General features: G+C 40.8%; 1 protein-coding gene and 2 long non-coding RNA genes across 3 annotated transcripts in view; 1 reads left to right on the top strand and 2 right to left on the bottom strand.

Moving 5' to 3' along the window:
* The window catches only part of AKAP12 (A-kinase anchoring protein 12), a 90416-nt gene that overhangs the window by 50640 nt on the left and 12243 nt on the right, over window positions 1-27533 (bottom strand). The gene's annotated exons all lie outside the window — the stretch shown is intronic.
* Window positions 12101-17166, bottom strand: LOC140697761 (uncharacterized). The gene is made up of 3 exons (XR_012075081.1): window positions 17046-17166; window positions 14442-14642; window positions 12101-12219 (listed from the first exon to the last, which is right to left on the bottom strand). It is a non-coding gene; the product is annotated as an uncharacterized lncRNA (long non-coding RNA).
* Window positions 21188-24589, top strand: LOC140697762 (uncharacterized). The gene is made up of 3 exons (XR_012075082.1): window positions 21188-21304; window positions 23053-23125; window positions 23994-24589. It is a non-coding gene; the product is annotated as an uncharacterized lncRNA (long non-coding RNA).

Genomic DNA, 27533 nt, shown 5'->3' with positions numbered 1-27533 from the left:
TAAAAAAGAATAAAATAATGCCATTTGCAGCAACATGGATGGACTTGGAGATTGTCATTCTAAGTGAAGTAAAAAAGAGAAAGAAAAATACCATGATATCACTTATTTGTGAAATCTAAAAAAAAGACACATAAGAACTTACTTAAAAAACAGAAACAGACTCACAGACATAGAGAACAAAGTCATGGTTACCAGAGGGTAAAGGGGGTGAGAAGGAATAAATTGGAAGTTTGAAACTGGCCCTTTTTGGGGAGTGATGGAAGTGTTAGCTATCTTGATTGTAGTGGTGGTTTCATAGCTGTACATATCTATCAAAATTCATCAAATTGTACATCTGAAATATGTGTAGTTTACTGTACAGGAATAATACCACAATAAAAGTGTTAAAAAAACAAACAAACAAATAAAAAACCCTCCAAAAAAAAAAAGCAGAACAGAACTATCCCCTTACTGCTTGGTGACATTAAACATGAGTGAATTAACTCAAAGGACCATCTCATCACCATGTCATCACCATCATCCAGCGTCAGCACAGTCACACTTCTCTCCAGCCCTCCACAACGAACACTCAGGAAGAGCTGTCTGACCCTCTGCTACCACTTCATCCTGCTGCTCTCTACTTAGAAATCTGACTTAGAGTCCACAGTGCTGTTCAACTAGACAACAACCCCACCATGGCCAGAAGCCAAAAAGCCACATTGAACCAAGTTCATCTTTAACTGGCTTAGAGCAGTTCTGTGTTGCTGCAATGTATTTAATTAATTTAATTTAATCCAAGTGGAAAAAATTTCAATGTTCAGAATGCAAAGATTAGTTTTATTTCACTTTTGAAATTGCATTGTTCCTTACTTATGGAAAGTTTCTGCAACAATCTTTGCACAGCATATAAGCTTGTGGGTCCCTAAATGCCACCTGGTGAAGGGTATACATACCAGATAGTCTCTGGTCATTGTCACAAATCACTAATTTTCCTGTTTCTCTTAGTTTGGGGTAAAATTTGTGAAAATCACTTAGCAAGTTTAAGGAAGAATAACACAAACTCACTGCTAGACATGAGAAAGCATGAAAACTAGGAAAGAGACTCACTAAAATCAAAAGTTTGCTTTTAGTACGCAAAATGAACTTTCAACTCGATGGAATGTTCCTACTCAAATAGTCAAAACTGTTGAGTGTCTTAGAAAATAATATACCTCATATTGTTTACGTAAATCCCAAAGGACGTGGCCACTACAGGTGAACTCATTTTATTAGGAGAGTTGTCTACAAATTAGGCCTCTAAATCTCAAAGATCAGCATTTTTCAAACTGGTATCCAAGAATATCAATATTTCAGATGTATCAAATAAACGTGTACCAGGCTTCTCTCACTAGTGTTCTGGGCTCAAAGCAGCATGGGAAACCCTGATCTAGACAAAGTTAAGTAGATTTATTTAGAGTTTAGAGACTCTTTAATGTACACTCTGAACCAGTAAGGAGGAGATGGGTGCAGCATTTTCTAAAACGACTTGCCCATGGAACCCTTTTTAACCACATCTGTTAACATCCGCCATAACTAAAGACACCAAGATAAATGCAGTATGTTTTAATACACAACATTTCAGTCAAATATTCCCCTATGCGAAAAAGTTAGAGTTGTTTTAAAAACTATTAAAACTCCCGGGTTCTCTGGGAAAGTATGTGAAAGAAAACAAAGAGCTCTAAATCTGGTGAGGTGGGAGATCAACCATGCTGATTTCAGGCAAAGGGAATTTACAAGATCTCTGCTTGAGATGAAGGAAATAAAAAGCACCGACCAGCTACAGCAATTCACTGCACGGAGACGGTCCAGCACGTGAAATGCCTGCTTGTACTGCTCGGAGCCTCCACAAGATTTAGGGCTGAATCCATCCTACTTAGGATGCTTGATACACACAACTTAAGAAACCTGTGAATTTTAGGCCGAGCCTCTGAATCACCAGCATCCTCCTCTATATGGAAACTGTGCCCAGGAATTCCAGGCCCTGGGGCATCCCTGGTGGTCCCCACATCACGTGTGCCACCTATCCTCGGGTGGCAGTGCTAACACTGGTTAAGAACCACTCCTCAGCCTCAAAGAATCAGAAACGATCTCTAAGGGTAGAACCTGAGGAACTGTATCCTTTTGTCCCCTCATTTGCCTTAAACCCAGAAAAATTCAATTCTACCTTATTATGTTGAATCAATAGTACATGCCATCTAACTTCTTATTCAAGTGAACCACGGATGAACTGGGGTGTCCAGTTGGGAGGAAGGACTAACCATAAGCCACTCAACAATTCAAAACGTTCTCGTGTTAGGACAGGGAACCAGCCCCACGCAAGTTACTTACTCCCTTCTTGAGCTTCAAAGCATGTCGAAGTTCCCTGTTTAACAGAAAAGTGAGCACCTGCTGTCTGCTGATTGGTTGTTTGACTGTGGGCCCCAGTGGGATGAGGCTCTACAGAGCTTTTCAAGTTAGACATCTCAGGATACGGACCCCGAAAGCTATTCTAGGATTATGGCACAGAGCACGAATGTCTAAGACAGTTACTTTCCTCCCTTCTAAGCTGTTGCACCTACAAGATGTTCGGGGCAGCTCAACTGCCATCTTGACTTCAGAGGTCCCAGCAGATCCCAGACGCAAAATAAGCAAATATTACTGCAAAGAAAACAATTAAAATGAGTAGCCTAAAAACACAAGATTGAAGTTTTGAAACATTTCTGACAATTCTCATGTCTGGTTCCTTTTGAGCCCCTGCACCAGTAAATTCATACTACTTTTATTCGTGGTAGATTTAGAAATCAAGATCCCAGTTCCCACTCAATGCCTAAACACTGTGTCATAGTTCAGTCTTTACTCTCTCATTAAGTGGCTGCTTCTCTTCAAGAGGTCTGCATTTGGTAGTAAAATAATTACATCCATCAGTCCTTGCCTAGGAACTGCTAATACAAAATGTTTTGAAATCCACTGCATGCCGCAGAAAGGCTAAATAGTTTCTGAGCCTGACAGATAAACAAATTTGACAAAGAAGGACACCAGCGTCATCAAGTAAAGTTTAGATCTGAGGGTTCAAAAAATATTAGTTGCTGGTATTACTTCTTTTATATCAAAGACGTGTTCCTAAAACACCAGCATCAGAAAGTTCCCCATGGAAGGGGTAAGTTATAAAAATGTACGGATCCCAACGTTGTATAATAAGCTCCAATAGCCAAAACAAGACGCATGTCAGGGACTGAGGGAGGGTCCAGTGGCAGAGGCCCACCATCACCTGTGTACAGGAGAGAAGGCAGAGAGGGGACAGGGGGAAACGCAAGAGGGCCTCTTACAAGCGCTTCTCCTATTTTGAGAAGTTTATTTGCTGGTCTCTTTCAAGCAGTCCGAGGCAGCAAGCATCACCTCCCTCTGCAGGTTCCACAACATGGTGATGATTACAACAGGGAAGAGAAGTTTACTCCAAACTCGGCCCAACACAGGCAACATGCAGCTTAATTTCAAATATGACTGAGAGCACTGTCAGAGTTAAACCACACACATTATCAGTATGCAAATTTAGCAGCTGCACTGCTTTTCAACCACCCTGCTTAAAATGACTGCTGATTTAAAAATAATAATAATAACAAAAACCAGTTGGAGAGAGAATGTATTGATCACACTGTTGCTACTTCAGTCCTAAGTCTGTGATCTATTTGATTGAAAAAGAAAACAAGCCACGTTGCTTGTCTTATTTTCAATAAAATGAATTTAATTTGCAAAGATGACCCATCTAAGAGAATGTGATTTAACCGAGAATCAACAATTACTATCCTATAATGTTCTACTCCAAATATTTCTAACACAGTCACTGGAAAAGCTGAGACACAAAAGAGAAGAGCTGCAAATTGCTCATCCACCAAGAGCCGTGCTGTGTTTGCTAAGAGCATCTATTGCTTCCTAGGCTGAATTCAAAACTGGTTTTCAATTGATTAAATGTCTGCCTCACATCTGCTGCTTTCTGAAGCCCGCTAAGCAGGGGGTTCCACTGCCAGAACCTTCCGTGCCTGGAGCTTTTAGGCTAGAAGGCACTCAGCAAGGAAGCAAGGGGAGGGGCCCGCTGGCGGCCCAGAGAGCTATGTTAAGCCATCCCGAGGGACGTCCAGAAATGCCTCCTTCTACGTGAAAAGGCTAAAGAAAGTTTCCTATACACCATGGCATGGATTATTTAATAAAGTTATTAAACATTTAGCTCTGATAATGGGCTCGAAGATGCCACTTTGGAGGAATCCATTTAGGGTTTGTGGATGGTTAATAGCAGAATTAAAATGATAAATTGAAATGTGTCTCTCTGACGCGTGTGCTCAGCTCTGTACTCCCTGGAATTCAGACGGCCTGCTGCATACCAGAGTGAGTGACGTGGACCCAGGCCTGCAGCAACTCGAACACAGCCAGTGTTGATCACTAAGTCTGGTCAGAGAAGACAAGGCCTTTGTCCAGGCCCACGGATTCATAAAAGGCAGGTGAAGGCAGGACCCTTCCCTTAACTGGTAGAAATGCTACGAAGCGTCTCTGGATGCACACAGCGCAGTGCAGTAAATGAAAGGTGGGCATTACAAGCAGACACATGGGGAGGGAATCCCAGATCAGCCTCTATTAGCCCTGAGACCTCTGAATACCTTCCCCATCCTCTAAGCCTGTTTCTTCACCTAGAAATCAGGGATCATACATTGCAGAGTTGTCGTTGGGGCCACACCCCCAACCCAACAAGGCCAGCATCTCTGGGAGTGGGATCCAGGTATCAGCAGTAGCCAAAGCTCCCTGGTGATTCCAGCGGGCAGCTACTGTCCCAGGAGCATAATATTGACCGAAGGAACCTGACCACTAGTGAATGGGACACTGGATTCGGTTATTTGAAGCAACTGAAATCCGGATCTCAAAAGGAAAGCAAGTCAGAATGCAGGGAAGTTTACAGGAGGTTAAGTTTCCACACACAGGGAGGGGCTATCCACACAGGGAGGTCCAGAGGGACTGGCCAGCGTAACTTCTAAAGAAGGGGACAGGAAGTCCCTTGCTAACAGGAGACGGGGAGGTAAAAACAAGATACCGGTGAAGGTTGGGAGTCACCACTGAGAGGAAGAGGAGAGGCAGGTGGCACTTGGTGAGAAGAGTGAGGAGTGCTAAGTGAACTTGAGGCCTTGGTGCCAGGGATCAATGTGCCTGGTCCGAGACTGTCCTCAGGCAGCACTCAGCGTCCTGGATGTGAGGGGGAGAAGAGAGCTGGTGGGGGGGATGCAATGAGACTGCGGGAGTGCTGCTTCTCCATGAAGTCCAGCCCGAGACTTGGCTCAGACTGGGTCCAGCCCTCCTGGGGGTGCTCAGCGCCCTCCCAGACACTGCCGGGCGCTTCTGTCACCCAAATGGCCCTGAGCAGGCTACTGGAACTCAGCAGGGAAAGAACGCCATAATAGCAGGTCTTCTAAGCATTACTAGGTGCTAAGATCATTTTTTTCCATAAAGAAATAGAGTCTATTCTAAGAACAGGATGACGGTGGTCAGTACATTTCTTGAGTCTCAACGGTAGGCTTCCAAACAATCTTGTTCAGATGCCTCTTCCCGAAACGTGCCTCCTAGACCAATGAAAGCATATTAAAAGTGAATAGAAGCAAAACACGGTGTGGCGCGGGGGGGGGGTGGTATAGCTCAGCGGTAGAGCTCATGCTTAGCATGCATGAGGTCCTGGGTTCAATCCCCTGTACCCCCATTAACATAAATAAACAAACAAACCTAATTACCTCCTCCCCTGGGGAAAAAAAGTAAGCAAAACAGAAACAAAACTGAAGGAAACCCTAAACACACTAGTCATCACGTTATCTAAGGAGTGGAGAGTCACAATCCAGATTACCCAGCAGACATCTCTGCAAATTAAGCATCTCTTAGTCTTTGCTTTGAATGAGCTGAAAGGCAAGCCTATTATGAAAACCACACGAGGGAAAGTGACATCTGGCAGCCCCACCGCTCTCCCCCCTTATAAAATCAGCCCGGCCACAGTATCTATACTCAATAGCCCTGGGCTTCCTTTCTCCAGAAAACTCTAGGCTGGCCTAGGCTGTATGAAGGAAGTCGTTCTGAGAGACAAATATTTACACTGCACATATACCCACTTTCTCATCAGGATCTAACTCTACCCGAGGAAAAGGAGAGGGTGTTTCTAAAGAAGCAGACGTTGTGCAGAGCCTTTCCACTGGCAAAGCCCCGGAAATACCACATCCACTGCAAGGTATTTGGAGGGCTTTTTTGTTGTTTTGGTTGTTTTTTGCCATCAAATCTGTTCCCTCACGTTTCTGCTTCTAGCACAAACAAGTGGTCACAATATTCACAAAAATATAAGCAAACTCTCTAAAAACATCATCTAATCAAAAATGCATGCACAGCCTAGCCAAACATCATCGTGAATCTGCAGAGGAACTTAAAGCCGTGTAACCATCTCTCTCTCAGCATTCGGGGTGGAGAATATCAGCTTGAGCCTCTTAATCTGAATTCAAAAAAAAAAAAAAGTCCCACGTCTAGTTAAAAAAAAAAATCCTGCAGAAAAATACAAGACTAGAAGGAGAAAGCACTCACAGGAGGTATGTAATTATTACTTGAGTAAGTGATCTTATACAAGTGCATTTCCCATTAAAAAAGGAACCCATTAACCTAATTCATAAATCACACGTTATATCCGTCGAAATAGCTTTTAGAGCTGCCAGCAAGTACAGAGAACATCTAATAATGCCATTAATACTTTAATTTTTTTTTGCTTTTATCAATTATACAGTGGGATACAGAGTGGGCCTCATTCCCCACATAAACACACTCAAGGAATCCATCCTGACTCAGAAGGCAGAAGGCATTAATTTGGGAGAAACTCACTTTGTTCTTCATTCTGAATGGGGATGGGTGCAGTGAGGGGCAATTCAGATGTATCCCAAACCCAACAAAAATATGAATTAAATATTTCAGGATATCTCTGTCATCCTGAGTTATAACTACCAACTTTAGAATAGCACTTTCAACACCTATTGTTTGAAAAGTCAGTTTGAATAGTGTGTTCCTAATTTTTTTGTGTGTGTGGGGGGAGGTAATTAGGTTTATTTATTTATTTATTTTTAATGGAGGTACTGGGGATTGAACTCAGACCTTGTGCACGCTAGGCATGCACTCTACCACTGAGCTATATCCTCCCCTCCTAATTTTTTTTAACCTAATAAAATATATTTACCCCTATCTGAGTTGGCTTCGTCACTCCAACAACTGTGGTGTCTTGACCAAGTCAACATCGGTAGTTTTGGTTCTTGTGTGATTATTTTGTTCCATAAAACGTAAGCCCTGACCTCCTTTGAGCTCTGAGCTCTAACCTTCTCTGAACCAGATCGTATTCAGGACTCTTAGTCAAGAGGAACAAATTACTCCTCTTGGAGACCTAGACAGACGAAGAGTAGAAAGGGGCTTATTTTACCCCCAAGTGCTTCAATAAATGACAATGAGCATCTAAATGGAGGTGGCTGATTCCTTAACCACTTGGCAAAAGACCTGGAAGCTAAATAAATGATTTCTGGAAGTACAGACGTTAACCACTGGCAGAATAGCTCCAATGCTCCCATCTGAGTGACTAGAGAGGGAAAGCTCCTTTGGTTTTGTTTTTTAAAAATGCAAGCAATCCCTTGTCTAACTAGGGGTGGGGGCTCCTCACGAAGCAACGAGGGCTTCTGGGAAGTGCCTCACCGATGATGCCATTGATCTTGAACCCTGAGAGCCAGCGAGGGAGAAGCTATTTGGGTATCAGGACAGAGAGCTGGGCAGGCAGGTGCCAGCCTTCCCTGCTGACTTTATTTGAAATACAAACAAAATCCCTTCAACTATATGCAATTCCTACAGCAAGTTTGCTTCTCCAGGGAAGAGGGCTGTGTCTAAACAGGGTCCCATCAGTGACCCTCTCTCAAAATTGCCTTTCTTCATTCGTCTTTAAATTACAGCCCACAAAAGATGCCCATATTATACATGTGAATGATCACAAAGCCTTTGCTCCTTTTGGACCAAATGGTGACCTACATGAAACGATTTGCTTTAAATTCACAGCATACAAAAGTTACGTTAGAAACTGGAGAACATATTTGGCCTTTTTCATCACATGCACTGTCCAAATGACTTCCCCTCCCCCCTACAGCTCATCCAAAGGATAAACCATAATACTTTTAATATTTTCCTGTTTTCTGTACATAATCCACTAATGCCCCCCAACCTTTTGCATGAAACTAATTTTTTTCCTAAAAAATGATGACTGGAAAAGTTACTGTTAGAAAAAAAAGAAACTTTTGATTGTTTTAATACTCATTTATCTCAAACCTGCACATCTTTCTTCTAAAAATACAACCTCTTTTTGTCTTTTCCATAAATTCTCCATTGAAGATTGGAAGCCCTCTGGTAATCAGTAGTTTGAAAAAGCCACACACAGAGAATGAAATGACACTTTCTCTGATGGGTGTGATCACCTCCTGACAAGGAAAAACTAGTTCAATGGCAAACAATAATGTGAATCACTGGCAAGACAGGAAAATATTACTCGGTATCTATTCATATAATAATGGGGAAAATCGTCTAGAGATTGAAAAGGTTTTATATCAATTAAGTTAGCATATATCCTATAAAATTGTTGCTAGTTATTGTGTCTGGAGAGTGGAGATGACATTTGGCTTTAATGTGCAAGTTTTTATGATGGAACAGTCTTATTTGATCCCAACAGACTCCCCTCTCTGTGGCTTCGTGAATTACGTTCTTTACAGTAATTATTCTTAATATAAAGTCACAGAATCTGGTAACTCAGACCACTACACACTTCTATCTTGCATGGCAGTCTCTGGACAGACTTCCCAAGTTCACTATACAAAAGTCTCTGTATTAGTCTGTTCGAGCTGCTATGACAAAATAACACAGACTGGGTGGTTTAAACAACAGAAAGGTATTTCTCATGGTTCTGGAGGTTGGGGAGTCCAAGGATCAAGGTCCCAGACAATCTGATTTCCGGTGAAGGCCTGCTTCTTAGCTTGTAGTTGGCACTTCTTCCTGTGCGTGCTCATAGGCTAAAGGGAGAGGGAGGAAAAGACAGAACGAGGGGAGTGCCCCCTGGTGTCCCTCCTCGTAAGGACATAAATCCTTTCATGCTCTGCTCTGTGACCTCACTCATCCTCCATTACTTCTCTCCAAATACAGCCACACTCAGGGGGGTCAGGGCTTCGACATGTGAATTTGGCAGGGGGGTGGGGTGGGCACAACTTCTACATAGCAGGAGGTAATCACCAGCCTCCATCAAGCTATCCACGTCAGGTTTGCATGCTTCCCTGGATGTAAGTGGACCTTAGGCAAACAAATCTAGAAACCCCCCAAACCATTCATCTGGCTGCACAGTGGACATGGGAATGGAGGCCAAGAAGAGAGGCAGGGAGGCTGCCGCTGCATCCAGTGCAGAGCTGGAGGCAGGAGGGGACCCTGGGGACGGGAAGGATCAACCTGAGACAAATTTTGAAGATGAAGTCGACAGGACCTGCCAATGGAAAAAGGACTCCCAGATTTGAGGCTGGGTTATGTCACCGACAGTTTCTGAGTTTAGGAAAGCACTTGTCCCTGTTCATTGCTTAAAACCCTAAGCTTTTCTGTATACTGACTCTCTCTTTCTCTCTCTCTCTCACAAACACACACACACACACAGACACACACACACACACACATTCTCTGAGCCAGAATACCTATTCCTGACCAGAGGCCCTAGCTGCATGGTTCCTGAATCTCTAGGTGCCTGTCTCCGCACTGGTAGAAAGAGGACTTACGAGTTTATGTGTACAGGTGCTTAGGACAGCGCCTGACGCATAGCACTCACTCAGTTAACGTTAGCTATTATCAGTATTACAAAGAACAAATCAAAATCATTGCTTTTGCTACCCTTTCCCTCTATTTTGCCAGCCAGCAGTTCAGTCATGTCTTTTCTTGATACTGCTTTTTTCTCAGGAGAGGAATAGTATCTCAGGTGTGAAAGCCTAGAAACTTGGGGATCATCTGGGGCTTTTCTGTTTCTCATCCATCCCCTTGTCCATGTTCCATTAAGTGCCATCATTTCTGATGTCTTCAGGGCTGTCTATACCCATCCCTTGACTCCTGCCCTAGCTCAGGCTTCAAGGTTTCATGTCTGATTTAATGCGATATCCTAAGAGCTGATCTCCCCAACTCTGGGTAGCTCTCTGACTCAATCTGCCATGCTGGTCTCCTTTAGTCCTAAGGTGTAATTCCCCAGCCTCCTTATCTAAGAGCCTGCACTTTTCCGTGATCTCCCACTGCCCTCTTCCCTAAGGCCTCCGTTCTGGGCTAATCAGGAAGAAATTCTCAACGTTTGTCACCAGTTACCTCTGAACCTTTGCACAATGCAGGCTATGCTGTGGGAAGCTTTCAAGGGCTAAGCCAAGATAAAAAATCTAAACTCTGTGAGGGTGGGGACACACCCAGCACCTTTCATATAATACTTCTTAGATAAATAATTACTGAATTCAGGTGTGACTAGCTTGAACAAAAACTGGATGTAGACAGCAGGGAATGGATCAAGTCAACAGACAAGAGGCAAACAGGAAAAATCGATGACATCAAAGAATCCTTAGGAGCCATGATGACATCACTGGCCCCAGGCCAGAGAGCCTCTCACTTTAGAGAGTCCGGGCCCTCTTCGGGCCCTTCCCTCCCCCACTACAGGAGCCTAGAGGACAAACCTACCTGAGGTGACCATCCCCCTTGCCCTGGGACTCAAGATCATGGAGTTGCCAGCGCACCCCAAGGCCAGAGGGCCGGCCACAGGGTCTTTGTTGTGGTGGATGTTGGAGGGTAGAACGGAGTTGGACAGCAGGTGGACAGTCACATCCCTGTGCTGAAGACCCTGCCCCTCAAGGGCAGCCAGGAGGAGAAGAAGGCAGGCTGGAGGCCAACCCTGCCTGCATCACCACTTTCTAGCAGGAAAGGTCTAGGGGTCTAAGAATTCTAACCTCAGATCTGGCCTTTGAGATCATTTCATGGAGATTTGTTTGCCAAGATAAGAGGATACGGCAATTCATTTAGCAATGTATTAGCTTGATTAGTAGTTTTAAAATATCTTGACACGTGGTACATGTGTCTACATTTGTATTCTTGCCCTGGGCCCTGCAAACGTTAGGGGTGGGTCCACAGGAGCGCCAAATCGGGGTTCTGACCAATCCAAGACCTAAAGGGAAAAACCCAGCCTGCTCCGTTAGAGTCAGCCCAGGGGGGTGAAGAGCACAGTGTTTGGGAGCCAGACATCCAGGATTCCAACCCAGACTCCACTCTCTGGAGCTGGGTGGCCTTAGGCAAGCCACGTCACTAGTCAGCCCAAGCCTCAGTTTCCTTGTCTGTAAAATGGGGCTAAGAGTACCTACACCTCAAAAGGTTTTTGAGAGAATTACATGACTTAATATTTGTTAAGTGCCTGCAACAACCCCTGGAACATAGCAAACACACTGTGTGAAGAAAAGTTAGGAACCACAGGAAACTGGGTTCTAACTGTATACAGAATGCTTTACTCACAAAACCCCAGACTTAAAATTCTCTGGTATCATCAGGACAAAATGGGTTAAGTCAGGTCTAGGGGCTTGGCCTGGAAATCCAATCCCTATGTGTAGGAAACTTCGAAGGGAAGACACTTTCAGTAACTTAACTCACTAAAAAAAAATTTGGAAAAAAATTGTTCGTTGAAGGACTGTGTGCAAATGTGAAAATATAAACCATGAGTTTCGAAGCATATACTACGGCCCCAATAGATAAAATGGGCCACGAATACTGTTCCTAACACGAAATTAAATCAGAGAATCAACACATGGAAATACATCCATCTGCTCCAATAAAGTAAAGGAATGCAAAACCCAAAGCAAATTTAAGATACCATCCTTCATCTGTCAAAGTAAACTCTACCAATACCAGTGATGTAGCAGGAAAATCTGAGGACATTTTTTTTCCCCCCAGTGACATCAAAATTAGCATCACTTGTGAAAGTATACTCTTAACAACCAAGACAAATCTTGAGTAAGTGGCAGACTGGAGATTCAAATCCATATCTTTTTTTTTTTTCAATTGAGGTATAGTCGGTTTACAATGCTGTGTCCATATCTTGACGACAAAACACTTGCTCTTTCCACTGGTTATGAAACCTGGAAGGTTACCCTAAGGAAACAACAGAAGGGGGGCACAGAATGAAAGCCACTCTCTGCAGAATGGAAATCAGCTGTCAGCGTGTTCACTGGCAAATAAAAAGAACGACTTCCTTAACTGTAATAATTTCTTTAAATGACATGGAAACACAAGGAATTCTATAAGGGAAAGCAAAATGGGAGTGTTTCAAGCTAACTGCAGCTCAATAAAAATTCATACACTTGGAACCTTAAATTATGGATTAAATAGATCCAAATTTAAAATGCATATGCCAAAATGGGGGTGGATGGGAGTGTTCTGATTATTTTGTAAAGTATCTGATATTATAGTATTGGGTATGTGTTGTTTGTTTTGGGAGGGAGAGGTGGTTAGATTCCTTTATTTACTTACTAATTTCTTTAATGAACTCAGGACCTCATTCATGCATGCTAAGCACAGGCTTACCACTGAGCTATATCCTCCTGATATTATAATATTTTTAAGAAGGAAGAAGACAGACTACAACTGTGAAACATTAGGGCCTGAAGTGTTCCTCTTCAAGATCATCTACAACAGTCTCTCCATTATGCTGCTGAGAACCAAGCCCTGGAAGAATGCCATTTGTCCAAGGTCACAGACCTCATTCGGAATAGAAACCACACTAAAAGATTCTCAGCTTCCGGGCCACTGTTCCTATCTCCCTCTCTATCTCTACTTTTTTTTAAGATAATATTTTAATAAGATACTACCAGGGAATACAATCTTTTAAAACACTAGAATAATAACACGCCTTCCCAAGCGTTAGAACAACGTCTTGGATGTGCACACTCTAGGCCACTGAAGCATATATAGCCTGTAAGACGCGCAAGGTTTGCTGTTCCCAATTTCAAAATTCCTTTACATCCACTACCACTATTTGTTTAAAAATTTCTTCAGGGAACGTCAGAAGATAAGAACGAGGTAAGTTTTCATGACCAACACTTCTAAGCTCATGGCCCTAAGCTAAGTCATGAACCAGACACTATCCTAATGATCTTACTGGTGTAACTGCAGCACTGTAACGTCACTGCAGAGACGCATGATCTCCAACACCAGTGTGTACAAGGACTGGACTTCTCCTAGACCCGGAGTCCAACCGGATTTATGATGTTTCTTTGCTAACAATAAATGGCACTTGCATTCTCCCTCATCGGGAGTCTATCCATATTCACACATCATAGACCCAAAGGTTACCTTCAACATGGAAATTAGTATGAAATTAATCCATGAACTTTTCAAATACTATTCGAGGTGATACATTTTCATCATTGTAGATTTTAAATGAAATATGAAAGAGGGACAGCGTCTATGACCCCCCTTTCACAGCTATAAGAGAAATGCTTCTTCCCTCCTAGAAACACACACACACACACGCACACGCACACACACACTCACCCTTATTAGCTATTCCCTGAGGAGCTAAAAAGGGAAGGCTTAATATGTCTCCTATATTCCAATGATTAATGCTTTATTTAATATTAGGAAAAACACCAGTGCCAAGTGAACCAATACAGTTGAAAAAAGTAAATTCTTACAAAATCCACCCATTACTCCTAAAATCTGTTCCTCTGCATATTCTTACTAGCATTTAAAATGCCTTTTATATCTGTTCCAAAAGAACAGAAGGGAAAAGCTGAAAAGGAAGTGGGATTTATAGCCCTGTTAAAATACAGTACACTAAAGAAAATGCTTAAGTAGGCAATAATCTGCTTGCAGGTTAAGCCTCATTTTATTAAGGAAACTGGTTACTTTCAAGACCTAAGAGTTAAACTCATTCAATAAATACCTATTGAACGTCTATTATTTATCAAGCATCAAATTTTGAGTTAAAGAAATTTAACAAGGATGTTTTCAAACTATTTCAGTTCTACAAAGCTGTCCTGTCGTAAGCATCTAGACACTTAGAAGCTATATGCCATGTCCTCTTTGCATCCATTTTGCATTTTAAAAACTCTTCTTAAAGAGGAGTAGATCCAGAAAATGAGTTTTATCTGTCTGGGTGTGGTTATCTTAGGAGCACCACCCGCAAAGAGAAAATCCAGGCTTTCTCTTAAATTAGGAACATACACATTGCTGAGTAAAGCATTCCCGTCTATGTAACATTTATAACTGACAAATGGTTCTTGCAGCCCCATCGATTAGTAACTGCTCAGACATTTGCTCAACATCTCCATCTGCTCCAGTGGAAATCTGGAGCCCCCGTGTACAGAACCCACCTTGAAACAGCTGCAGAAGTAATTACCCCTAGGAAAAGACGGATTCATTTTCTTCTGTATCTTCCTGATTTTATCAGTCGCTGTATTTGTTTTTGGGTTTGTTTGTTTTCTTGTTCACTAGATGATCAAGAGCAAGATTTGCTGAAAATGGCTTGAGTATGTGCCTGAGGAAATGCACACGCACTGAATTCCACCTCCAAACTGCCAAATAAAAGGCAATCTCTTGGCATCAATCCATGAAAGATAATCTTTTAAAGGACAGATCCCTTGTTTTCTTACTAAAAGGTAAATTGACAAAAACAGACAGACACAGCGATTGGCTATCTATATCTTTCAAAAAAAAGATAGGATTGTGATAAAACACAACTGGCAATTTCCTAGGGGGAAAAAGGTAAAATAAAGTAAGTAAAATGAGTTCCTCCAAATCTTGGATCTCCCGGTGCATTGTGCTCCTGGAGCCACGCCCAGCCCTGCTGGCTTCCCTTTGTGTGAGGCACCCGGAGGCTCTGTCCACAGGGAGAGGCACTGCAGTGACAGTCAAGCACGCTCGGAGCCGGAGGGAACCGGAGCTGGGAGGGAACTGTATACCTTCTCCAGCCCGGGCTGCTGACAAAGCTAACTCGGTTTCATAAGCCATCCTTTCTCAGTTCCACTAAAGCCCCAAACAAGAAGAGAAACATGTAATCCAAGGCATTGGCACCTATGAAAATGTCTTAATACTTTCAAACATGAAACAAACACTTGGAGGAAGAAATTTACATTTTCAATTCCTTCTTGGCTCTACTAGCAAGCCTCTGCAACAATGACTAACCACCAGAACACCAGGCTATGAAAATGAACTGTTACAGCTGTAGCTTCACTACATTTAAATTTTGTGCAAGATTTTAAAAAGTGTTCGGGGAACAGGGAAGGTTTGGGAAAAACAAACAAACAAGATTTGTTGTTCTACACGGAAAATTGGATTTCAAGGCCTCTTTAGGCTCAACACAGCCATCATGGCGTTTATACACAAAATTTCAGTCTGATCAATTTGTTAGACCAAGACAAATGGTCAGGGGTGTCATTGATTAATAATTATGTTCAATCTAATTTTTAGCCTTCACTAGCTATTTTCTTTCTGCAAAGATGAATGTTAAACACTTATAAGCCCAGTCTAGATGTCCAGATAATTAGAAGAGCTTTCCAAGTCAATGAGCCATTCTATTGGGTTAATCTGGATAAAGTCACTCAACAAAAATAAGAAAGAAGCAGCCCTTCTGCGATCCCACACTGGAGTGGAAAATACAAATGCACAACTTGCAGGCAGACAACAAAATGCAGGTGAGCTTTCTGAGGCCGATGGCAGGAAAATAATGAAAACCTTTGTCCTTCCAGTGATAGTCATCGTAAAAGATTTCTTGATTTTAACATTCAGATTACTAAATCAATATAAAAACATATAAAGTACTCTGATAAAACGGACATCATTCTTCAAGGGTTACTCAACATCCTGAACTCAGGAGACCTCAGACTTGACACGAGGGACACTATGCAGTTCTAAGTTCTCTCATATGCAAAAGTGCTGCCCTCACCAACGTCTTCCAGGCCCAGCAAGGTAAGGATGGTTTAGGTATCCTCACTGCAATGCTCAAAAGGGCAGTTAGGGCGACCTGCCAGCATCATCGCTTGACTACATATGGACCAAACAGGTTTATGAGAACTGACTTAGAATTCTTACCACCATTTTCCACTGTTTCTATGGACCTGAGTTTGTGGGGTTTTTTTTTTTTTTTCTGTGAAGTTAGAAACTATAAAATTATGACACGGCACCAAGCATTCCTTTTTTTCAAAGAATATGCAAAAGAGATAATGGCTGTGAACCTGGAATTTCCATTTTTTTCCTCTGCTATTTTTTAATCTTTCTGTAATTTCTAATTTCCATATTTATAATGTGTAGAGATCCTTACTGGTCATGCACAGAACTTTTATTGTTTTGTTTTATAATTTACAACTTCCTTCAGGGAAAAAATAAATGAACATTTCCGACAAAAGATTTCTGATCCACTTTAATGAAATTAAGACTGATTATTCTAGTCAATTGCTTCCCTGCCACCTTTCCCATCCCTGCTCCCCCAACATCACCACTCACACCCAAGTGACCCTCAGGGGGTGACAATCACCTTGATCCCATTCTTTTAACCAGTCTAACAATAATTACCTAACCATTCTCTTGTTCTATTAAATGCCCCTAACAAGAAGAGTCTTTGAATTGGCCTGCTAGAGGTCTCCCTTCCGTATGGTAAGTTTGAAATAAAAATTGGAAATAGCTGGGGGAGGGTATAGTTCAACTGGTAGAGTACATGCTTACCATGCACAAGGTCCTGGGATCAATCCCCAGTACCTCCTCTAAAAAATAAATAAATAAACCTAATTGCCTGCCCCACAGGGAAAAAAAAGGAAATATGCTCATAACATTATCATTGGGGAATTTTTTTTTAACTTTAAGGGGAAAACAAAGGGAGAGAAGAGGGCAAAAAGGAAAAAAAAAAAAAAAAGGAAAAGCTCTTCTCTACAGAAGAATGCCAGATGTAGAAATGTAGAAAGAATGATGGATGAGAACATTACCATTTTGCATCCCCCAAGGTGATTCAGCGAGGATCATCAATGGAAGCTAAAACATTGTTTGGCAACAGAATAATCAGCGTTAAACTCTCATATTATCTCATAGGGAAAAGCATACCTTCTAATGAAGAGATATGGTGGGGAACCTTAATCAAACTCAACTCAGCATCACATATAATGGGGCAGCTATGACTCCCACTGTGATGTAATAGTAAGTACTCAATATCACATACATGCATTCTTGCTAAGAACGTTCAGCCGGAATCTAATCATAGAAAAACAAATCTGACTATTCTACTATCCAAGAACTAGCCAGGGCTCTTCATGATAATAAATCCCACAAAAAAGCAAAAAGGCCAGAAAGGTAGTCTAGCTTGAGAGATTAAAAAAAACATAACTGAATGCAATTTGGAAACTTTGACTAGATCCTGGATCCAATTTTTTTAAATGCAGGTATAAAACACATTTAAGGAATAGCAAGAGTTCGAATGTGGACTCTATTAGATGATGTCATTAAATTTATGTTAAATTTCTCAAATGTGATAATGATACTGTGGTTAAACAGAAGACGGCAGGAATTTATTTTTAGGAGACAGTACAAAGCTCTTTAGGAGTGAAGTATTTTGTCGTCTGGAAGAGTTCAACAACTGTAGAAAAGGATACAAACAAGAGAAGGAAAGCAAATCTGGTAAATGTGGATGCCTGGTGAATTTTATAGAAAAAACTGTTTCTGTGTATTTGGTGAGAAACATATTTAATCAACGGAAATTCTCACCACCTCCTCATCATGGAAACATTTTATTATTCTAGCAACTCCCCCATCTAGAAAGAGTATTTCTTACCTATTAAGTCAGGATTTTAAGAGCCATATTTCAGAAGCCAGAAATGCATATGCTTTAATTGCCAAAGGTGCACAATGCATGTACTCTTGGATCCTTTGTGCTGTTTGTTGTATACACACTCATTTCAGAAGGCATCTTTAATTTTTAGCTTTACTTGGAGTGGATGTGTAAGAATATCAGATACATTTTCCTAGGGCAGTCTACCGAGGCAATAGAAGTATAAGCAGAAATAAACAAATGGGACCTAATTAAACTTATAAGCTTTTGCACAGCAAAGGAAACCATAAACAAAACAAGACAGCCAACAGAAAGGGAGAAAATATCTACAAATGATGTGACTGACAAAGGGTTAATTTTCAGAATATACAAACAGCTCATACAACTCAGTAAGAACCAAAAAACAACCCAAATCAAAAATGGGCAGAAGACCTAAACAAATATACCTCCAATGAAGACATACAAATGGCCAATAGGCACATGAAAAAATGCTCAATATTTATCACAGAAATGCAAATCAAAACTACAATGAGGTATCACCTCACACCAGTTGGAATGGCATCATTAAAAAGTCTACAAATGATAAATGCTGGAGAGGGTGTGAATAAAAGAGAACTCTCCTACACTGTTGGTGGGAATGTAATTTGGTGCAGCTACTATGGAAAACAGTATGGAGATTCCTTAAAAACACTAAAAATAGACTTATGATCCAACAATCCCACTCCTGGGCATATATCTGGAGGAAACTCTAATTTGAAAAGATACATGCACCTCAATGGTCATAGCTACACTGTACACAATAGCAAAGACATGGAAACAACCTAAATGTTTATCAACAGATGCCTGGATAAGTAAGTTGTAGTATATGTATACACTGGAATACTACTCAGCCATAAAAAAGAATAAAATAATGCCATTTGCAGCAACACGGATAGACCTGGAGATTGTCATACTAAGCTAGAAAAAGAAAGAAAAATACTATATGATATCACTTATATGTGGAATTTAAAAAAGGGCACAAATGAACTTATTTACAAAACAGAGACTCACAGACATAGAAAACAAACTTATGGTTACCAGAGGGGAAGGGAGGTGTGAATGGATAAACTGGGAATTTGGGATTTGCAGATATAAACTACTACATATAAAATAGCAAGTTTATACTTTTTAGCACAGGGAACTATATTCAATATCTTGTAATAGCCTATAATGAAAAAGATTATGAAAAGGAATATAATCTATATATGTATAAATGAATCACTATGCTGCACACCAGAAATTAACACAACATTGTAAACCAACTATACTTCAATTTGAAAAAAAAAGAATATCAGATATTTAGTTTGCCAAAAACAAACTAGATCAACACCAGCCATCAGGAAAATGCAAATCAAAACCACAACAGGATAACACTTCACATCCACTTGGATGACTGTAGTCACGAGGGCAGATAACGAGTGTTGGGGAGGATGTGGAGAAATTAGAACCCCCTTAGACTGCTGGTGGGGAAGTAAAATGGTGCAGCTGCTTTGGAAAACAGTCTACTAATTCCTCAAAAAGTTAAATGTGGAGTTAACATACAATCCAGCAATTCTGCTCCTAGGTAAATATTCTGAAAACATATGTCTAGGCAAAAACTTGTACACTAATGTTCAAGGCAGTATTATTTATAATAGCCAAAAAGTGGAAACAACCCAAATGTCCATCAACTGATTCATGGATAAATAAAATGCAGAGTATATCCATACAATACAATATTATTTGGAAATAAAAAGAAATGAAGTACTGATATATGCTACAACATGGATGGACCTTGCAAACATTACACTATGTGAAAAAGGCCAGACATATAAGGTCACATACTACGAGAGTCCATTTATACGAAATGTCCAGAATAGACAAATCTTTATAGATAGAAAGGAGATTAGTGGTTACCAGGGACTAGGGGGAAGGAGAAATGGGGAACGGCTGCTAATGAGTACAATGTTGCTCTGGGGGATCAAAATGTTCTAAAATTGACTGTTGTGATGCTAAATGTACTAGCACTATGAATGTACTAAAAAAAACCCCACTGAATTGTACACTCTAAGTAAATTACACACTTTATTGTAAACTGTAGGTATTTGAATTACTTCTTAATAAAGCTGCTATTTTAAAAACCTGGAACAATTAACAGTCTTCCAGAAACTGAGACTAGGAAATACCTCAGAGGGAAAGTCACTCATAGATACCTTCCTGGAGTAGATATATCTGTTCATTTCCCACTAATCACAAACAAGATCTACAATGCTTCTTGAGCAACAGTAAAATGTCATGACAAATCAGATTTAAGTAGTGTTGATTCCCAAAGGAAATAAAATACATTCTAACTATGAAAGTCTCCCCAGATGTTTTGGCAAGTTCTTAGGACAGAAATAAGTGCTAAATTTGGAGGGAGGACTGAACAGGATGACAAACAAGTCTAAAGTGCTATCAAAAGATATTCTGCACTAAATTTTAAAAATTTAGGAAGGATTTAGAAACCTTAAAAAAAAAATCTTAAACTCAGGTGACCTTTTGGCATCCATCTTTGTATGGGCTGACTGACAGATTACAGTCATCTTTAAAAAGACAGCTAAAATCTAAGAAGAGCCATTTGTAGTGTCTCTATTCATATGTCCACAGAAACCTTTTATGAAAAAGATTCACCTAAGCTTGAACATCTTTCATCTGGATGATGAGATTTAGTCATTAGACATTAAATGTTTCCCACACCTGGTACTGGAGGCAGCTTCCTCCCAGCTTTCTTAACATGGACTGTACATTACCCTAAACTCTCATATGCCCCCAGTTCTAATTTTATTTCCATAATATTAAAACAAGGGTTTGAAAGTGGGTCAAATACCTGGCAAATTATTAACACAAGTCTGTTCCAAAATTGAAACACTGCACAAAAGTTTTCATATAACGTAGGTATTTGATTAGATGTCATACCGTCCCTTGTAAGCAAAAAGATCAATATTGACAGATTTAGACTAAATTTAGTTAGATATATAGCTGCCAAAGTTTTATTTTTGTTTTAAATACACATATTTGAGAACATGTCCCATTGTTTTAATAATGGTGACTTGCTTGGTCTCATATGAAGGTCCCCATATCTCTCTTAGTAGGAAAGAAAAACATAAAGTGGGGGTCTTCGGGGGGGCGCAGGTAGCATCTGTCAGGCAGGAAGGTGATGCCCAGTGAGTGTGTGCAGGAGTCAGAGTAGCTGGGGAGGGCTCAAGGATGATCACTGAGCTCTCTCCATCTGCAGTAGCTGAAGAAAAAGGTCGGGGAGCCCAATGGCAATGGAAAACATTGGAAATCTGGAGACTTTGCCTTTGAACTGTCTCAGCTGCCACTGAAAAGAAACCACAACCTACACCTTCCTCGCAACCTCACACTGTAAGTTCTTGCCATTATCCCTATGAAAAAGCCTCATTAATTAACAGTGACACTTTAACTTGCCAACTCGTGAGAACAGCTATGATGTCTTTCCACGGTTGCATTCTAGACATTTAACAGGCCCTGATAACAGATCCAAAATGGTGTACAATGGCTATCGACACAAAATCAGGTCCTTTGTCCTACAAATCTGTAACTTACTTTGCAAAACTTGTCCCAGGATACGTGGCTGGCATTCTGAAGACCACTCTTTGCAAAATAACCCCACTCCAAGCCCCACGTTCTCTCTGTTCACCAGGGTTTTGTGAATTCTGCTGTGACTACTGTCTCTCAAGGACCTGAAAATATTCATGAGTCTTTTAAAGACCAAAATCTACACTTCTGACTTTAATGTAGCAATATTTGGCACTAAAATGTAACCCTGAGGACTAAGTACAATACTCCAAATGGCCGCTGACCTGGGCAAACCACAGTACAGTATTTCTATTAATGCAGCGTAAGAGTGTATTTCAAAATGCTCTGTATTTATTAGCCCCTCTCTCTCATTTTGTATTATAGTCAACAGAAAATCAATCAGCCCCCTAGCGTTTTACTTCCCTTTTAGCTTTAAACTAGATCTTTTTTCATGCTAAATTCTCTTCCACATTGATCTCTCTGCTCGTTTCTCAATAAGCTTAAAAAGCAACATATTAAAGAGAGCTTTAAAAGTTGACATGATCTAACACACTGCCATTCTAACACCTCTTCATTTTCACATGCTCCTCTCAGCTTTTAACCACATGCATGTACTTTCCATATAACTGCTGTTGTGGAGGACAGTTCTGCCTGTTTCCCCCATTTTTAAACCATACCCATTTTCTCAAGTTGCTACAAATTCTCCTCATGTGTCCCTTAATGACAAAGGATCAAGTATATGTACCACACATAATTCACTTAAACTGATCTTTAAATATCTGAAATAAGGCCATGACAAACATTTATAACACACATTTTATGAAACATAATTTACCTTCCCTGATACTATCTATTTGCTGAATTTTCAGAATTAAGTGCACTGGAACAAAGGATGTGAACACTCATATGGTTATATGGTTGCCAAATTGCTCCATAATTTGTTTTTGTTTTTTTAAGCATGGGAATTGATGCAATTTCATCAGGGTGTTTCTCTTCCATCCTCCCTCCTCCTCTCCCCCCCACCCCGCCTTCCACAGATCCATTGCTTTTCTCTGTCTACACTGCTCGCCTTGGGTCTGCCTGCTCCAGTGGGCAGAGCTAAACTGGCTTTCCTCTTTATCCCAAAGCATATCAACCATACCCATGTTTGAAAAAAAGACATAATCCAGCATTTGCTTTCCAGTCTACCTTTTTTAGCTTTTGTCAATTTGAGACCTCTGTCTTCCCTTCTGATGCAAGCTGGTAAAATATTAACTCACTCTTCAGGCTGATTGGTCAATTATGTTTATTCAACTGTATGTTTCACTAGATCACATTTAAGGAGAGTTATTGAACTACTCAGTTTTGTCAGACCTCTCGTGAAATCCACACTCTCCATCATCCATTTCCCCAAAATCTTGCAGTCCAGGAACTGGACAACCTCTACCACAATAAAAAAACAAGAAAAGAAGAAAAAAGAAAAAAGAAAATTAAATAAATTTGATTATTAGGTTTATCCCTAAGTGAACCTAAGCTGACCCCAATGATCACCATTTTTTTCTTTCCTCACACATCTGTTGATTAATCCATTCTAGGCCAGGAAGGATGTTATAATCACCATTATCTGTGGTTCCTTCTGATAAGGGAGACTGTCCTGGGGACGGATGGGTAAGGAGACTTCTGTATGTACTGTTACATTTTTAACAAGCATTATTATTCTTGAATTTTAAAAACCTGAATTTAAACGAAGTAGTCCCTTCTCCAGTTAAGGTTAATATATTCACATTTGTTGTCTTCTGCTGTATTTTTCCAAGTTCATTTTCTTCTGCTATATTTTTAATCTGCTGGATTGAAGTTAGTTTAGCTAACTGATTTAATAGGTCATGAAATTCCGACAGTGACTAAAGTTCAAGAAAGTAAAAGGAGTTCCCTTCCTTTACTTTCAAAAATTTTTTAGAAGGGGCCAACTGGATTCCTTCATGAAGGGAAAGTCATAAGCAACTGTAAGAACCTAAGTCAGGTCAGTTAACAAGTTTCACCTGCTTCCAGTTTTTCAATGATATCATTTTTCAATAAAGAATGTTTTGATTACTAAAAACCATTGAACTGTACACTTGAAATGAGTGAACTGTATGTTATGTGAATTAGATATCAATAAAACTTTTGCAAAAAGAAAAGGATGCTTTAATTTGCATATACAAATTTAACTTTGTCCTTAAAACATAAGCGCTTACTACAAATTCTATTTTCTCACAGATTTAAATTCGGTCTGTATCATCCAAAGAAATGAGATCTTTGAAGCTGAATTTACTTTTAACCAGAAATATTACATACATATTTATATTATATAAAAATCTATCTTTAACGTGTATTTGCATATCCTGCTATGTTGATGTAGAATTTATTGGCAAAGAGCCACCTAGAATTTTGCATTACATATAGATCTTAGTCTTTTATGATGCAAGCAAGCAAAAGTTATAAACTGCTTTAAGCAAATATTTTAGAGCCTAATAAGCTTTTGTTTACTGTCCCCAAGGCATGTCAGCCTCCTTCCAGGACCACACCCTGCTCAAGCTCTCATCTTGGGAGGACTGTGGGACCATCCTCCGAGCTGCTGTTCTCCATTCCCTTCCTCTCTTTCATTCAATCTCTTCTGCGTATCATCAGCTTTTCTCACACAACAGCCTCCTCTCCACTTGCCCCAGGCTGGAGGCTGCACCAACCGGGAAGATACAGATTTGAGGTGGGTGGGCTCAGCTTGAAGCGGCAAAAAAACAAAAGGGTGTCCCTGGTGAAGAGATGGACAGTTTCAGGATTTAACAGCTCGTAGGTGTAAGGGGAGACAAGCAGAGGCACAAGATATCTCCCAAGAGTTTGTGGAGCAAAAATGGCTGAAGAAATACCAACAGAAGGGAGTTAATATTTGTTGAATGGATGCCCCAATGACCAGCTTTGCATGGATGCAACTCAAAAAGGTCTGAGTGAGAGAAAGCCCAAGAAGGATGTAATAATTCTCCTGCCATAACAAACAAACAAACAAAAACCTGCAGTGCAGGAGGGGCTGGGCTACCCCTGGCATAGTGTTCACCTGGGAAACAGTCCTGACAGAGAACGGTTTAAGCTGTTTCAGGACAGAAATTATAAAAGGCTTTAGAGATTTTCTTTTTTCTTTTCTTTTTTTTTTTTTTTTTTGAGGTGGGGAGAGGAAAAGGAAAACAAAGAATTTCTAAACTTTAATTCATACCAGATATCTGCTTGTTGAAAATGAAAATGCCAATAAATCAAATGCTTGAGCTTTGTAAGTCAATTGGCCATGTTTCTGCTTCAGACAGAATCCCCCAAATAAAAACTAACCCAAGAATGAATAAATTTATAGCCCAAACTATGTTTTTATATAAATATGATCAAGATGCCACAGGCTGTGTGTAGATCTCAGTGTGCCCACAGTGTTAGAAAACTGACCTCAGTTACGTAGACATTTCTCTTTCTCCGAGGCCATGTTACTCCACGGCATGGAAAAGTATTTAAAATCAAACAAAGGCAATAAAAGAGCTTCGCTTTATTGCTGCATTCACTGACTGAATGGAAAAAAAAAATGGAAGAGCAAAAGAAAGCATGTAAAAAGCCACTGATTTTTATCTGCTCTCTCAGCCCTCAAGGTGCACCTTGGGGAATGAAGGATAAAACAGACCCAGGTGTGAGACTAGCGGCGGCAAAGAGGAAACTTCCAGAGGGACAGGCACACCCGCACGCAGAGGGCCTCTCAGATCACAGGATTCCAGGTGCTCCCACTATGCAACTCCCTACATCTCTAAGGGAGTCATACACAGAGAAAGATGGCCAGAAGCAAGAAGACTAATTTGAAGACTAGACAGATCAAGCAGACCTAGAACCCACAGAACTTCATGAGGGCGTGGATGCTGGTAAGTGAAGGGAGGAGCAAGATGCTCAAGGTACCAGAAGGGAGTTCTCTATGGGAAAAGGATGCAGGCAAAGGGGAAATAAGAAACACTGTTCTGAGAGCAAACTTGTCCAATACACAGAGGCATATGTGGGACTGAAACTTGATGGATATACTGAGTATTAAAAAACCTGGTTGAGGACAGTATCTCTTAAGGACAAAGCCTTGACCTGGGCTGGCAAATCAGCTGGGATGACCCTTAGGGAGGAAATGTGTTTAGAATGGAATGGGGTTTACACCGGTACTGTAGGACGGACGATGCACTGGGAGGTCAGAGCAAAACGGGAAGGGAGAAGATGGAGATTGTAGATGCCTGGCATTCAGTCACACGCAAATGAAAGGGAAAACATGAGCCCTGTGATTTGCCTCTAAACCCAAGGAGCTCTCACAGCCTGGCATCGGCTGTTTCCCCACCCTGGTGGGATGGGAAAAGTGGGGGTGGCTCTGAAATGACCGGTTGGCCCACAAAGATGAATCGGTTGCCATTCACTTGACAGTAGGTAGAGGGATGCATCCTAAAACACCTAGAGAGCGGGATGCACTGGGATCAGAGGCGCTGCCGAGGGTGTCAGAGGTGAACACAAGCCGTCTTCTCAGCATCACAGCCATGGCCTGTTTCCCACGGCAGTGGTCTCCTTCCCACCAGCCCCGAGCCTGGGAGCTGACCAAACCGGGGCAGCTTGCCCCCTTGTATTGCAATAGTGCATCCAAAGCTCCGTAAATGTTCACTTCGGTGGCTCCTTTTTTAAAGGGAGCTGATACCACCCACCTCACAGAAGTTATGAGCAACTGGTAAGACAGGAAAAAGCAGGTACAAGAGCCCCCAAACTGTCTGGGTCCTCAAACCCGACAAAGTCAGTGAGCTGACAGTCAGTGAGAGACGGGACTCTATTTTTGCTCTTTTATATTTCTGTAGGTACCTGACCCTTAAGGCTCATGCATTAGTTCATCACCTACAGGTTTCATCCTTGTCATCAACCCAGAAACACACGCTGAAATAACTGTGTGAGAAGCCCTCAGACATGGGCAGAGCACGAAACTGGGACCAGTCTCCCCTCTTTCCCACAGAGTTTATGCTTTGTGTGAGTAAGCACAGAAAGTTACACTGAAAGAAAGAGTCAGTGCGTGGATATATTAAATTTATTTTTATTCATAAGTTCATTTTTAAAATAAACACAGTATCAGTAAATATTTATTAAGAGGCAGGACTCACTCCTTTATGCCTAGATTGAGATGCTCCTGCTTAAATGGCCTTAAGTAATCTCACAAGAACAGCCCTACTTCAATTTTTAAGTTTTCAAAGAAGCGACTTGCTTAAAATTTTAGCTTAGTTACAATCCCAGGATACAGTTATTTGCTTTGATCAGACTCAAGGAAAAAATAAATCAGTGTGCTTCTCAACTTCTTATCCGAGGCCGAAATAAGCCAGCTGGTCAGCTCATAGCAAAGGAATCATAAGCTTTGGGGATTTTTCCTTCTTCATGACCATAAAAAGCAACAAACGGGTGACATTTCCCTTTACTCTTATTTGCCAGAGGAAGAATTTGCAACTCCATTCAAGAAGGTTCTATTTTGACCTTCCCCTGGTCTTCGTTCAAGTTCACATACAGTTACAATACCTCCAGTATTCACTGCAGGAGCTGGAAAGGGTTTGAGGAACACAATAATTTACAGCATTTAACTCCACAGTAGTCCAATTGTCTTTGGCCCCAGAAAATACAGTTAAGGGAAAGTTTCAAGACATTATGTGACTTGTACTAGGATGCTCAGCTCTACGTGCAATTAACTAAGTGCCACAGAAACTGAGTCTAAAACGTGACTGGACTCCTGCACACAGAAAATAAAGACCATAGCTGCTGCAATTAACTGGATTATCTGAACAATGAAACTAATCCAAAGCATATTCAATCCGAAAGTTTTTAATGATCCTTATTGTTGCTCTTTCTACTTCTTTCTCTCTCACTGCAACCCTCCAGAATATATTAGGAACTCTAGACATAATAAATGAAAAATATGGAACATTTCATCTCAGGATAATCTGAGGCATTTCCAAAATAAAGTACATTTAAGAGCTGGGATATATTTCACATTTCTTTCTATTTTAACCAGACAATA

The sequence above is a fragment of the Vicugna pacos genome, chromosome 8 (genome assembly GCF_048564905.1).
Source record: "Vicugna pacos chromosome 8, VicPac4, whole genome shotgun sequence".
Taxonomy (NCBI): domain Eukaryota; kingdom Metazoa; phylum Chordata; class Mammalia; order Artiodactyla; family Camelidae; genus Vicugna; species Vicugna pacos.
This window is presented reverse-complemented; position numbering and strand designations above follow the sequence as displayed.